Source organism: Myotis brandtii, unplaced genomic scaffold, assembly GCF_000412655.1.
Source record: "Myotis brandtii unplaced genomic scaffold, ASM41265v1 scaffold681, whole genome shotgun sequence".
NCBI classification, from domain to species: domain Eukaryota; kingdom Metazoa; phylum Chordata; class Mammalia; order Chiroptera; family Vespertilionidae; genus Myotis; species Myotis brandtii.
This window is the reverse complement of record NW_005370660.1, coordinates 1,235,221-1,248,589: the sequence shown is the minus strand read 5'-3', so window position 1 is coordinate 1,248,589 and position 13,369 is coordinate 1,235,221.

Here is a 13,369-nt window from a genome sequence, read left to right as displayed (position 1 = left end):
TGTGCTAGGTGTCCTATAGGGCCCAGTGGATCAGCCTCCCCAATTACCTGAGATGGATACTCTTGGTGCACCTTTTTGTGGGCTATGTGCACAGTCTTGTTGTAGTTAAGCCTTGATTGCTGTTGGTATCACTGATAGGAATTGACCTCCAAGTCAATTGTCTGTGAGGACCAGTTGTGTCTACAATGGGCGAACTGCTGTGCTAGAAACACCCTTATGGGGCAGGACTTGCTTCAGTGGGGCTTTGGCTCTCACTGAGTCTGCTCCCTGAGTGTGTCTCTTATGGATGTGAAGAGTTGTAATCTGGATGGTCTCACTCTGACCACTGGGTAGACTGGCTCTTGGATCTTCAAGGAGGTGCAAAGTCAGCCACTGCCTGAGGCCACCCAGCAGGAGCTACAGAGAGAACTGCAGATTCCTACTCTTTGGGGTTTGGAGATGCCCAGATGAGGTGCAGCTGTGAAGTAATACAGGCTGCTGGTGAGCCTTGGGCCTTCTTTTGGAAACTCTGTAGTTCTCTGACCCAGCTACAGTTTGACAGGTTTTTAGGCAGAGAAAGGCCAGGCCATTATCATGCAAAAGCCTCTGCTCACAGCTTGGGTGGGGCTGTAAATTGGGTGTGGCATGGTCTCAGGGAATCACTGGGCTGTGCAAACAGCAATGGTTGCCTGATGGCCCACCCCCGGATATGTCCTTGGGTCTCTGTGTCCAGCGGCCCCTGTGCAGGAACAATGAAGGCTGCAAGCACCTCTGCGAGAAAGCCGCCTTCATGCTCGGGCCCAATGCCAGACAGTACAGTTTCTCTCCGTATGAGTCTGGGTCCCCAAATTCTTGCCTGGAACCGGATTTCAGAGCAGTCGGGAGCTTGTATCTCCCTAGCGGTTGGTTGAAAAAGACAACAGCATACCCAGCTGCCAGCCCCTTTTACGCGTGTCTCCATACCTCCACACTTCCACACTTCTGCACCTCCTACCGGACTCAATGCGCTTTTCTCTTTCCTTCTAGTTGTAGAATTCCCACTCAGTGAGCCTTCCTGTGGTTCTGGATGATATTTGTTTTGTCTTTTAGTTGTATTTTTAATGTGGTTGTGCACGGCAGCAAGTTCAGGTGTGTACCTATGCCTCCATCTTGGTTGTCTCAATCAGGGTTTGCCTTTTATCAGAGGACAAAGGTCTTTCCAACACCACTTTGGATTAAACCAAGAGGAATACTGTTATAGATTGAACAAACCAGATTTGGGAACGGGCTGTAGCAGACATCACTTTCTCTATGGAGGAACTGGAAAATGCAATGTAGATGGGGAAATAATCTCAATCAATGTGGAAAGCAGTACTCCAGCCACTTTAGCAAAAGGCTAAGGAGACATCAAGTGTCCTAGTGAAGAGGCAGCCAGGCCCTATCAACTTACACTCACACATTTGAAAGAATCGAACATATCTAACACAGAGTTAGCATAGGATCTCCAACACCCCAAGATCTTTTTTCGTCACACTTCCAAATAATTGGAAGGGGTTCCTATCCCTTCTTCCTGAATATGAGATATATTTCTCCTTCCTACCTGTGTTAGCATTCCCTTGCTCCCTGCTCCCTGTTTTAAATGTTCCCCTTTGTCTTTTCACCTCAGCCTGTCCAGGTTCCTTAAAACCTATTGTGATTTCCTAAATTATTACCTCCCCATCCAACTTAATGCTACCAACCAACTCCTAAAGGGAGTTGTGTTAGCTGCTTTCAATCAGTCTTATAGTACTCCAAGGGTAACTACAGCAGCAAGTACAACCTAATTTCCAGGACCTAAGGTTTTAGAAATCAACCTGGCGGCCGCCTGTGTGTTTACTATTTAGTAATTGGTGTTAACTTTACACAACTCTTTCCTCCATACCACAGGGGTGCACTGCTGGCAAGAAATGGCTTGGCTGCCTATCAATGCTACTGAAAACTTGTTACCTCAACCTTCCTAGGGTGCCCCAGGCCTAGAGTAAGTAAAGTGGTAAGTGAAGAGAAGTAAAACAGAATGTAATTCGAATCACAAAAGCAATTGTTCAGATATTCCCTCTTTTGGTCAAGTGAGGAGTATTAAAGTTAAGTGAGGCACATGGGGAAAATATAAAGAATATTTAAAAGAAGTTAATAAGGCTTTTTAAAGCCCCAAAGCAGCATCTTGATTTGTGAAACAAAGGCTGAACTTGGTCGGAGGGAGAGGCGTGGGAAAGGTGGCTGGTCATGTGATATACCTGAGGTGCCCAGCTGGGACTCAGACACAAGATGAATTAAGCAGATGTTATAGGAGTTCATTTGCTTTCAGACTAAGGACTATCTTGGGAAAGAAGGCTTTGTGGTCATGAGAGTGAGAATAAACTAAACACTCATGGTTTAAAGAAAATGCTTCAAGGTCAGAAAGAAAAGCGACGTTGAGACGATCACAGAGCCTGATCCTTGGATAACCCCTGATCAGGCCCTCTTGGCCTCAACTCCAATTCCCTGGGTTACCTGTGCAAAGGCCTGGTCCTTTTAACAGATGCTAGGACCCAAAAAATAATTGGGAAACATCTGTTCTCAAGGACTTCTTTTATTCTACTCTAAGCTCTACACACACACACACACACACACACACACACACACACACACACACAGTAATCTCTCTAAAATACATCCTAAAGACATCTTAAAATTCTTGGCTCCTTTCCTCTCCCCTTCCAGACCTCTTCCCCCAGTGGCTCTGCCCTTTGCAGCATGACTCTGGCTGGCCTCTCTAGATTCTCCATGTCTCCCCATTTACCTATTGCCTCCCTAGACTTGGCAAAAGGAGCAGACTGTGGTCTAGTCCAGAACCTCCCAACTAGTACAGAGGGTGACCAACCTGTCCTGGTTTGCCTGGGACGTCCCCAGTTTTAGCACTGAAAATCCTACAGCTTAGACCCTTCTGTGTAAACAAAGAAGACAGTTTGCCCTGTTGTTATAAGATGATTGAGTCAAGGTATTGATGCCCTCAGCTCTAGAGGCAGGAGGGCAGAACCTGGTGTAGCTGACGTTCCTGGATCCATAACTTCCAGTCACAAGGTGTCTCCTGCATTTACCCAAATGGCCTATGGGAATATTATTTTCTATGTGTGCCATGCTGTAAAAAAGTTGATGAATCATTGGTCTAGACAACTTCTTTTTAGTACATTTAATTGGCAGGGGTAGATAGAGAATATTGCAAACTGATAGCTTTTCTTTTTCCCCAGTGCCCTCAGTTAGACACTATAGATTTAGAAAAAATCTCAGAGGCACAGACCAAGGTTGCTCTTCCTCTCTTGGGCTAGGGTTTCAGCAGAGTGGTGCAAGGTCACAGTCTGACTTTGAGGTATCAGGAGAGAGGCTGCCCATGCAGCACTACTTGCCGTAGCAAGTCCCAGAGGGGGAGCATGACCCAAGCACAAGAGGGAGGCCAGACTAAAGTATGAGGAGACATCAAGGGCTCTTAGTGTAACAGGAGACTAGGATCACAATAGTTTATATTCATTGAGTGCCCGCTATGTGGCAATGCTTCACTAAGAACTTACATAATTATCCTGTTTGACTTCCTCCAAGCTCTGTTTTATAGATGAGGAAACTAAGACTCATTGAGATTAAATTACTTGAAAGCATCACTCAATGGGTAAAGAAAGGACCTGAATTAAACACAAGTCCTTCTGATATGAAAACCATCTCCCATCTGCTCTGGAGCAGAGACAGCAGCTCCCTCCATAGATGCCCCCAGCACTAACAGCAGTCCCAGCAGGACCTTAACTGCCAAAGATGACAGAACGCCTTCGTAGGTCACAACTGGCATTTAGATAGCACCAGATCTTCCCCAGTCTCTTCTCAAAGCGTCAATTAAAAGTGATGATCTTAAAAACATAAAGCAGATGATGCCTTTCTTCTGCTCAAAACCTATCTCACTGTCAGGAAAAACCACAGACATACACATGGACTCCAAGGTCGTGGTCCACCTCATTTCTCTAACTGCACCTCCAACTCCCCTTGCCCTCCCTCACCACCTCTACTTCTGCAACCTAAGCCTTCCTGCTGTGTTTCAGGCAGGCTAAATCCTCTTCAATCTCAGGGCTTCTGCACTTGTGGTTTCTTCTGATTGGGGTACACTTATCCACATATGCCATCCCTCAGTTTTATTAGATCTCTGCTCCATGCCAGCTTCTCACAGAGCTCTCCCTGACCACTCTAATTAAAATAGCAAACCCCAAATACTCTTACCACCTGCCACTCTTTATGTCTTCTCCTTGCTTTATTTTTCTGCATGTCAATATTGGATATCCTATGTATTTTACTTATTCATTGTATTTCTCCACTCTCTAGAATGGAAGCACAATGAGAATGTAAATTTTTTTTTGGCGGGGTGGGGGGGGGTCAATTTTGTTCACTACTTAGCATGTGGAGTGATAAATATGTGTTGAATGAATTGTTTAATTATTGAATAATTGCTAGTGTTATACATTGCTTTCTTCCTATAAACCCATAGAATCATTCTCTTACCCTTAGATAACTCCATCTACTTGAATTGGCTAAGGTTCTAGGTGAACTTAATGACATTGGACTCATAAGATGAAAAATAACTGCCTAAGGTTTCTATTGATTTTGGTCTTAACTGTGGGATGAGGAATATTAGATTTCCTGAGCAAAGGGGGGCGGCCTTAAAAGGAAATTGAGATGTAAGGAAGAAATTGTTTCTTGGTTGAAACAATCCTAGTTATCTCTGCCTTGAATCCTGTTTTGTGTGGTACATTACCTACCCTGGATCAGGCTTCTCCATTGTGAATATAAAAACCTCAGACATCAATAAGAAACGGATGGAAATTTTTATATTATTTTTTCTCAAATAATGCTTGAGGATCAGTTCTATGATGTGGTCACTATAATCGTTTATAGTCCTATAAATAGTTCACTGTTTAAAGTCTTCAGGACATTTGTATTTTGATAGAGACAAAGGAAAATATGGACTTTGTATTAGATTATCTGCTTCTGCATAACAAGTTACTCCAATACTTAGCTACTTAACCATTTGTGGTCTTGCATAGCTTCTGAGGAAGGGGCTTAGCTGGGTGTTTCTGGCTCAGGGTATCTCAGGAGGTTGCAGTCAAGATGTCAGCTGGAGCTGCGGTTGTTTGAAGCCTTGACTGGGATGGAGGATCTGCTTCCAAATTTGCTCACGTAACTATTGGCAGGAGGCTTCAGTGACTCAATGCTTGAACCTCTCCATAGGGCTGCCCATGACCTGAGACCTGGCTACCCACAAGTGCATGGTGCAAAACAGAGAGAAGCTAAGATGGAAGCCACAGTGTCTTTTATAACCATACCTCAGAGTGACACACCATCACTCCCACCACATCCATCAGTCACACAGACCAACCCTGGTACAAAGTGGAAAGGAGTTACACAGCAGTGTAAATACCAGAAGGCAAGGACAATAGCAGGCCATTTTGGAGACCTGCTACCTCAAAGTGCTTTTAGGACACTTTGTTAATGGTCGTTCTGGTTCTGTCCATTGAATTCTGCCTTGTGAATTTGGGGGAAGTCTTGTATCTGCTCCAAACTTCACTTGTCTATAGATTAAGAACAACACTTACATAGCACCTGCTTCATCTCATACAGATAGACTGAACTCCAAGCATACAAGCTAAAAGGATAAACAAGACAAAAGAACAATAGCATCGCTACACTGAGGGCAAAGCCAGCTGCTGACGGTAGAAGACCAGCAGAAGACTATTGCATCTAGTGAGGTTTCTAGGAGTGCATGAAAGCCAGGAATTCCAACTGAACCCGAGTTTTATGAAAGGTGCAGCAGTGATGGACTAAGGGTCAGACAACAATCGGGCTGTGTGCAGAAGAAAAGAAAAAGCTGAGCATCAAGTAACCTTTACAGATAGCAGTGTGGCCCCAATGGGGCCCGTCCCCAAAGCCAGATCTGATGATGGTTTAAAAGTCAAAACTAGCAAATAGCAGTAATCTGCTACCATAATTCATAGGATTCCAGGAAGCTGTGGTGTCACTGTGTACCATTCCCTGCTTCTCAAACGCAGGCTCACCTAGCGGTATTGTTATAGAGCAGATTCTGAGTAAGTAGATCTGTGGTGGGATAGCGAGTCTGCATTTCTAATAAATGCTCAGGTGATGTAACTGCTATTGCTCTGCAGACCAAATTGAGCAGGCAGTGTACCTGGTAATATTAGGAGCAATTGGGGCCCCACTGAAGGGCTGGCATCCCAGAGCCACCTGGGAATATCCACTCAGTTTCAAATCATTTCTCTTCATCCTTCTGCCAGCTCCCCCGCAGCTAGTAAGCTCGATAAACAAATCCTTGGAAATTGGAATAACTGGTTCTTCAATCTTTATAAAACAGGTTTTAAAAAGTAGGGAAAAGTCAAAAGACTAATCCTATACAAATAAGATTTGGTTTCAGACTAAAAAGCTCACTCATGCTGGGTAAATAGCTCCTTCAAGGCAAAATGCTTCCCTAAATTGAACTTCCTTTTATAAAACTCACATGTCCCTTCTGTCCTTGAAAATGGTTTGCCTCAAGGGAGTATTTGATCTCTTAGGAGTGTGTCACATTTTATGATTCTTGATTTGATTTTAAGTTAAACTAAATGTTTAAACATGTCATAAATATTTAAATTAGATCCTTAGTTTTGTACATAAACAGAAGTAAAGTATTCAAGTTGTTGACAGTAATTAATCCTGGGTAGGTGTAAAGATTACAGGGAATTTAAATGTTATTTTTTGAACAATTCTATGTATCCAAAATTTTCCATAAGTAGTGTGTGTATATAAAAAAAATATATAGTTACTGTATATGCAAGAAATTTCTCTGGTCAAGCCATATAGCCATCATCAGATTTTGTTGTCTCTCGAGATCAGAAATGTAAGCAATATTATGCTTTAGACATAATACTAGGAAGGGTGGATAAACACACACACACACACACACACACACACACACACACACTCATCCCTGTTCTTAAAGAATTTATAGTTCAGTCAGTGCTATAAGTATCACAGGGTGTGGGGAAACACAAAACGATGCTTACGTCAGTCTGGGCAACTCAGGGAAGTCTTAAAGAACAAATCAGTTTTCCCAGCAGAAAAGCAAGGAGAGGACATTCCAGGCCAAGGGAAGGACATGAAAGACACCTTCACTGCCTAATTTTTCAGCCAGTCTGATTTTAAAGCGTATTACCCTCATTAACTTGTTAGTCCATAGCAAATCTTGGAGGGTTATTTATGTGAACAGTAAATGTGGTTGATTAGAGTTTGATGTTAATGAGAACCTCCTGTTAATTGGATGGCCAAAAGAATGTGCACAGAGAAACTAGGGTGAAGAACCCTAAAAGACTAAGGGCATTCCAAAACAGGTTGTTCTCCACTGTTCCTGAGAGCCAGGTTTTTGAGGGTATATTTAGGAAAATAATTTTTTTCTTGCAGCCTTCCCATCCACAAACACACATAGCACACACAAGCATACAGTCTCTCCATCACCACCAACACCACGAAACATCTATATATCTATATATAAAAGGCTAATATGCTAAGTGTCCGACTGTCTGACCGGTCACTATGACCTGCACTGACCGCCAGGGGGCAGACACTCAACACAGATTTGGCAGCCGCAGTTCTCGGATGACACACCCCAAAACCAGAGAGGAAGGAGCCCAATTCCTTGAGGGGCTGTGCGATTCCACCTTCAGTCATGGGTTATGTTGTTGCTGGAGCACTATTGGTGCTGACTCTGGTTTACTGCACACTTGCATTTGCGTTCCACACCCTGTGCACTCCAGACCGCTCAGGGGATATCAGAGAGCCAGTTTCGGTCTGACCCCCGCAGGCCAGGCTGAGGGGCCCCACCTGCTGGAGGGACCCCGCTCACTCCTCAGACTCTGGGGAGGGACTGCAGGAGGTTGGCTCCAGGGTGTGCCTGGCCCATCTCACCCAGTCCCACCCCACCGGCCACCTTCTAATTAATTTCCTTATACTGTACACTAATCACTAGTATACATATAATACTGAACTTCATGGAAACCAAGAGAAATAAAATAAACTAATCAATATTTTAAAAACTAGTCCACTTCTGAGCAGGGGAAAAAAAAAAAACCTCAAAATTATGCACCATTAATATTGGCCAAGAAGCTTTGCTTATCCATGGCTCTACTTGCCTATTTAACAAACACCTATCAGTTCTAGGGATTCAGATCTGACTGAGACAAGATGTTTGCCCTGAAGAAGTTACTAATAAAAGGCCAGGGCACAGTGCAATAAGCTGTGATAGATGGAAGGAGATGGGCAGCGTGCTAGGAGCAGAGGCACAGAGCACCTCAGTCGGCCTGGGAGGGAGCTGTTCTGAAAAGTTGTCTGGTTCTCTGGAAAACTACAGAGAACTACACGTTGCCCAGTGTGGCGGGAGCAAAGGTGAATGTGAAAGAGTGGCAGACAATAAAGCTGAAAATATGGACAGAAATGGGGTCACGAAAGGCCGTAGATTCTAAATGAAAGAGTTTGAACTTTATCCTTGAAAGCTTCGGGGAGCTATTGAAGGATTTTAAGCAAGGAAATGGCATGATTAAACAGATCGATATCACAGCGGTGTGGAGGACAGATTGAAGGGAGGCCACCCTGGGGACAGGAAATGCAGTTAGGGAGCTACTGCAGGATCTAGAGGAAGTTAATGAGTTCAAGTTAGTTGTGCAAATAAAGAGAAATGGAAGAATTTAAGGAATAGTGAGGAACAAGATCTTCACAACAAAGTGAGTCACCAAGGGTATCTGCCTCAACTCCAGAGTCTGAGATACTTTGTGTATGTTGGTAGGGGGGAGGATCACAGGGCAAGTGCTAATCTCAAAGCAGTTTTCAGTTAGAGTAAGAAGGTGAAAGGAATGTTCGTAGAGGAGACATGATGTAGGCGGGGGGCAGTTTGTTGGTGATAGGTCGTGAGTTCTGGAGGCCTCAGTTGAAAGTTCTGAAGGTTCAGGTGGGTGGCATGGCGGAACAAGTTAAGAGAGATACAGAGCAGTTTGGAAATGAGCATTAATATAAAGATAGGTTACCTTGAAGTCTTGAAGGGGAATGTGGGCTCCATGTGGTCAATTTCAGATGTGGCATATCCATGTTAGGCAACTTATCTGACCATAACAGATTTTAAAATCATAATTTAATGCATTTTTAAAACGTTTTAAAGATCATCAAAAGGAGTTTGTGAAATATGATGAGCTCTTTGATCAAAGTAGGTGATTTTAACAATGGTCTTAAGGATAAATTAGTTGCTGCAAAAAATTATCAAAAATGTGTTATTTGTGCTATGTATTGCTTCTAAGAGAACAAATTAGAGGAAGCAAATATTTTTGTTAGTTTTAGTAAGAACAAAAACAAGAAATGATAAAGATAGAGGTCTGCCCTGTACAGAGGCCCTACTACCACATGCCCAGAGGTTCCTCCAAAGTCCATCCAGTCCAAGCTGGGCGATTTCTCCCCAGTGTCCAGCCCTCTTTCCAGGTTGGTATCAGCCTTTTAGTTCCTTCAAAGGACCCTATTCCTAGAAAAGGCAGGTTCGAATTTAGAATGATTGGACTTCTTGGAGTTTAAACCTAAAACTGATGGGGGAGATTCTACCTCCAGCCCTAGCCCCAGTCCCCAGCCTGAAAACTTCCAGTTCCATCCCAAGCTACCACCCAAATAGCCAGGGTCAGTAACATGGCCTTCCTAATGCAATGTCATAATCAGGCCCTTGAAGAGGGCTCACCTATGTTTGGGTGGGGGATTCCTGGGACTAAAGCATCCAGAACATAGTGTAGATGGCAACGGAGGGAGTGGTGGCAAGAGATGCAGATCAGCCCATCCTCTTGACCATAAAAACTCCTAAACCTCATGGATGAGCACAGCTGGAGGAGGGCCAGGTTGGGGTCTTTCAAGTGCAAGACTCAGAGCCAGGGCCGTCTTGCCCAGGGCTAAGTGTGGAGCTGCATCCAGAAGTGAGAAAAAGCATAGATACTCCTCACCACATGCAGACTTCACCAAGAAGCTATAGGGGGAAAAAAGTAACAGTTGTTAAAAACAAGAGAGCAGACCCAAAATGGAGTCACTCATGGTAAGCTTCACATCACCAAATTGACACTTCATTTAATTGGAGTTTTGGCTCTTCCACAAATAGAATCTTAAACCAGTCAATCCGGAATCACCTGATCAGCACTAGTTAGTTAATGTGCCTGATAGACCCATGCCATGCCCTATAAGGAAAGTAACTTTGCAATAGCCAACCTGCTTTCCACTAGTACAATTTTCTTGTTCCTGCTCCCTTGTCCCTGTAAAAGTATTTCATTTTGTATAGCTCCTTGGGTCTGTGTGTACTATTTTCTCATAATAGAAGCTTTTGGAAAATTACTATATTTTACATAATTTTATATATATATATATATTGCTCTTTCTTTTCACATACATACTCACACACACACACACACATACACACACACACACACATACACACACACACACACATACACACACACACACACATACACACACACACACACATACACACACACACACACCTCTATTTTATTTCTAAATTACTTATCAGTGTCTCTTTAAATAGCATATGAATCAGGCAATGCATCTGGCAAATGACTAGCTTGTATAATATCCATATATTTCCTCAATAGAAATAGAATCAGAATACTCACCAAAATTATTCAATGGTGCAAAGATTGTGTTCATATTATGAAATCTTTACATTTTCAGGATATTTATGAGCCCATAGACTCATAAATATTAGAACTTGAAATTGATCTCAATAATTAGATGAGGACAGAGAGAGGTTAAGTGACTTTGTTACAGTAACAAAGAAGTTGGTGAAAGAAAATACAACTGATGTGATCAACCAATTACTTAATTAATCAATTAATCAGCTGTTCATTGAATTCCCATACCTCTGGTTCTCATCATTATGTCATTACTCACAGTAGGGTAACTTTAAACAAAGTCATATAAAACAGCACAAAATTGCGAGGTCATTCATGTTTTCCTTTCACAAATTTCTCTTCCATGGATTACCATCAAGCTCCTCATTTTCTGAATGTGTTACCTTGGAACCATCACTTAATATCTGTGAGCTGGTTGCCCTACATTACATTGGAGATAATGCCTGTTCATAAAGCTGCTTAATCTCCTAACCATCTAACTGTGAAAAGCATTTTTTCTTCCTTCCTCTCTTTAAGACAGGTGATTTTCAACTTTTTTCATCTCATGGCATGTATAACTAATTATTAAAATTCTGGACAAAAAAATAGGTATAATTTTGATTCATTTATACCAGACAGCTATTGTTGTATTGGCTGTTGTCGTTTTTTATTTTATAATCTAAAGGAAAAGAGGTCAGTGCCCCTGACTAAATAGTCATGAATTGCATGTTTTAAAAATTTGCCGAAACCGGTGTGCCCCTGACTAAATAGTCATGAATTGCATGTTTTAAAAATTTCTTGTGGCACACTGGTTGAAAATTGCTACTTTAAAACAGTATGGTTTCCTGGTCTATAAAATCCTATTTGTATCAAAACAGGAAAAATGTCTCTTGATTTAACTTACTCTTTGACCAACTAATTTATACCACTTTCCAAAAATACTTCTAAATTATTTTTAAAAATAAAAAATTGTTTGACTATAGAAAAGAAATATTTATCACTCCTTTGTGATTATATATTATACTGAAAAATAATTATGTACAAACTAAAATTTGACACATTAACTTTGCTACAAATTTATTACAATCACAAGGGAAGGTACAGTAGGAAGAGTACTAGATTGGGAGGTAGGAAACCTTGCCTCTAACTCTGGCTCTGCCATTATTCAATCATGTCATTTAGGACAGTGGTCGGCAAACTCATTAGTCAACAGAGCCAAATATCAACAGTACAACGACTGAAATTTCTTTTGAGAGCCAAATTTTTTAAACTTAAATTATATAGGTAGGTACATTGTTATTAACTTAATTAGGGTACTCCTAAGGCGTAGGAAGAGCCACACTCAAGGGGCCAAAGAGCCGCATGTGGCTCGCGAGCCACAGTTTGCCGACCACGGATTTAGAGTAAATCACTTAATCTCATCTACAAACTCAGGGAGCTGAGCTTGGTGATTTCTGACGTCTTTCACCCCAGAAAAATCTGTTTCTCAATACTTATATAGATGCTCAATCATCCTGAGATTTTTCTCCTTCCTTTCATATTTGGAACTTACACAAAATTATCAAGGACCTTACCATTTCCTAGAGATTTGCTCTTGAAAATTGGACACAGACTGAAATTCAATAATAAGGGAATATGAAAGCATAAGAGTCATGGTTACACAAATGCTCAGATATATGTGGAATAATATGAGTCTCATCTCATCTGTATTGTTAGGCTACAGATGAGATGTAGCAGTTTCTCTCAGGATATAGCAGTTTCTCTCAGGATATGCATTAAAGAGAACTAAAAAGAATTTGAAGAGTAAGAGTACTTATTTTTTGCATTTAAAGGAAAAGGCTATGCCAACTGTCAAAGTTGACAGTAGATATAATACAGTACTGTATCACTTTTCAAAACTTGAACATGATAAATGATGAGATACTTGGAGACATTTAATTTTTTTTAATCACCTGAGGATAGTATTCTCTGAAGCCATGTTTACCTGCTGCTTACCCAACCACAGCCTATCTAAGAGAACACTTTTGTTCATTTTATTCATTTACACATTGCCTCATATATTCAAAAGCAATTTTTAAAAATTGGATTTCCAGTATTGGCCAGTGTGACTCAGTTGGTTGAGCATCATCCCATGCACCAAAAGGTCATAGGTTTGATTCCTAGTCAGAACATATGCCCAGGTTGTGAGCTTCATTCCCAGTAGGCAGGGTGCAGAAAGTAGCCAATCAATGTCTCTCTCTCTCTCTCTCTCTCTCTCTCTCTCTCTCTTTCTCTCTCTAAAATCAATAAAAGAAAATATATTTAAAAACTTGAGTTCCTTCAATTCAAAAGCAATTTTAAAAGCAATTTCAAAAAATTAAATCTTGCCACTTGTTCACTAGATTCCCACTCTTTTCACCTATTCAAGAAAATTGCTACAGCAATTCTCCCCTAACCCACAAATATGTGTCCTCTTTCATGAATATTTTCCATCTACATAAAAGTGCTATAATTTCTTCCATGAAAAAAATAAAGCCATATTTATCTCACATCCCCCCTAGCTTCTCTTCTTATATAAAAATTCCTCACAAGAGTTGCCTATATTGCCTATCTCCAACTATTTTCCTTCATTGTTTCTTAACCCTACTCAACCAGGCTTTTGCCTTTACTATACTACCAAAATAGCTCTA